Source organism: Terrapene carolina, unplaced genomic scaffold (assembly GCF_002925995.2).
Source record: "Terrapene carolina triunguis isolate 2854851 unplaced genomic scaffold, T_m_triunguis-2.0 Scaffold29801, whole genome shotgun sequence".
Lineage (NCBI taxonomy): Eukaryota > Metazoa > Chordata > Testudines > Emydidae > Terrapene > Terrapene triunguis.
The window spans coordinates 490-2,873 of NW_020694152.1; the positions used below are offsets into that span (position 1 = coordinate 490).

The following is a 2,384-nucleotide window of genomic DNA, read 5'->3' on the forward strand; positions in this document are numbered from 1 at the left end:
GGAGTAGGAAATTCTTATTTTTCTACCATATCACCCATTGGCTATTAGCAATTTATAAATTCATAGTTATCTGTCTATAATTGCAATGGTACTATACTTTTCCTTAGTTGTTAGCATTCTCTTTCCACAAACTCCTTTGGAGGTCAACTTGGCTTCAACTCTGATTTTCTTCAGGGGAAAGTAACACATTTTGCAGCTGTATTAAACAGGTATTTTAGAGACGTGCTTCCAACAGTTTGAGAAGAAAGATACATACTTTGCTACCTGGGATTAATATTTTTACCCACTGAAATATTCTGAGCTTCTATACCATGAGTTGATCAACTGCAATTACTTTATTCCACCCAGTGCTAATCACATAATAAAGGGACTCAAAAAGAGCTTTTCTGAGGAAAAGTGGTTAAAAGAATCACAGTGTACAAAATAATTATTGCAAATGTGTTTGCTTCTGAAAACAATCGCATCTTTAACCTGCACTGTGGATATTGCATATGTCTACACAGTGTTTAGCAAAATGGGTCCTCCATCTATACTGGAGGCTCTAGAGGCTAAGTGCTAATACTCATTATAATAATAATAATAATAACCTCTGTTCCATGCACAGAACTCCCATTCACGTAAGTGGGATTTTCATAAGAGGAAGAAGTGCAGACTATTCAATAGAACAGAAATTTACTCAGTAGATAAGAGAACCACATTGTGGATAAGATTTGCAATGTGGATTGGTGCAGGGAAATTTGCATAACACTTTTCCCTTTTCTTTTATGTACCCATTATCCATTCTGCAGGCACTGAGTAGTTAAATCTACACCAAACTGAAAGATAACAAGGGTGAATTTAGACAGATGGTATTAGGATTTCAGCCCATTTCTGTTCACAGCTTTGTGAAACTTACTGTTTTCAAAGCCACCATATATTGCTCACCAGTGATATGGAGCAGCTTTCCTTCTGGAACAGAAATTATAATTTAAACACATGATGCTGCAGCACAACAAGGAAAAGCCTTGAACTAAATTTCTGAGAGCTGAGAAACATAATCATCTTGCAGGATTTCCCTTATCTGTATTAACAGAATGTTTGTTCCAAGCATTTGACAAACTTTGTGCAGCACTCACCTTAGTGGCAGAAAGAATGCTGTAAAAACATGTTAAAAATTTAGCCTATGTATTTAGCAAACCTCATTTTAGACATTGTCATTGTGATGGGTGAACCTCAAAAAAGTCAGAGATCCTGCTTGAATAAGGACCCAAAAGTTTGGATGCCCAATCATGTGCATCTGAACCATTACTCCAGCCCAGAGCTCTTTTTTAATGGCCAAAAAACCAAAAACAAACAAAACCAAAAAGCATATATATTTACATCAACACATACCAGTCTGCGAATTTCTCTTTCACACTCTCTCTTGATCCTGCTGATTTCCTCTTGGTGTAAGTGATACACACTCCTTATCTCTGCTGCTTTAATTTTGTCAGCTTGAATGACCAAAGTTAAGGCTTCCTCCACTTGTCTCTTAGCCCCCTTAAGTTCTGAAATTTCTTGCTGCATTTTTATTTTCTCAGATTCAAACCCTTTCTTGGCCTCCTCTTTCGCTTCTGTGAAAAGCACTGTTTTAACCTTATCAGGAGCCCCATCTCGTACAGCATTAAGAAGGCCCTGTAATCTCTGGTTTTCATTATCTTTAATCTTTATGACTCTAAGAAGCTCAGATTCATGCTGTCTCAAAAGTGCTTCTCGAACAGCCTGGAGTTCCTTCATTTTCTCTTCATGAAGTTTGGCCTTAAGTTCCGTTACCAACACTGTGTTTTTATGCTGTTCGTGCTCTTTGATCTGTTTAACTTCTTGGTTTTTCTCTCTTTCCAACTTGCTGATCTAAAAAGAGAATAAAAAAAAAGATACAGGTTTTTGCAAACAAAATAATTCTTTTAGTGGGAGTCTCTGTATTCTAATGTGGGGCAACATACAATGGGAGTTGTCATTTCATAATTTTGTAACTTAGAGTTATATAATTGTTTATTAGCTCAAAACACAAACCTACTGCAGTGTGCTATATCATACATAGAATTAGACTTTATTTGGTATTTGTTTCATATTTTATGATCCATCGCTCTATTATGTGGTGAATGTTCCTTTCTCTAATGGTTTCAGATGAAAATCAGATTACTGAACTCAGGTACTTAACTCCTTTGACGTCCAGAAGAAATATCCACTGGTTTACTATAGACTTCACTGCACCAAACACCTTTATGCAAGAAATAGCCTTAAAATGAGGGAATACAATATATTTAGAATCGTTAGACACAAGCTAATTGTTCATAAAGCTAAACAAAATCTACACTACAATATTTTCCTGGGGAGGAAAAGGCTTTTTCAGAATTTTAGGAAAA

At 36.0% G+C, this 2,384-nt stretch overlaps 1 pseudogene; it reads right to left on the bottom strand.

The window, feature by feature from the left end:
- Nucleotides 1-1,371: 1,371 nt before the first annotated feature.
- Nucleotides 1,372-1,869, bottom strand: LOC113409113 (annotated as a pseudogene).
- Between the last annotated feature and the right edge of the window lie 515 nt (nucleotides 1,870-2,384).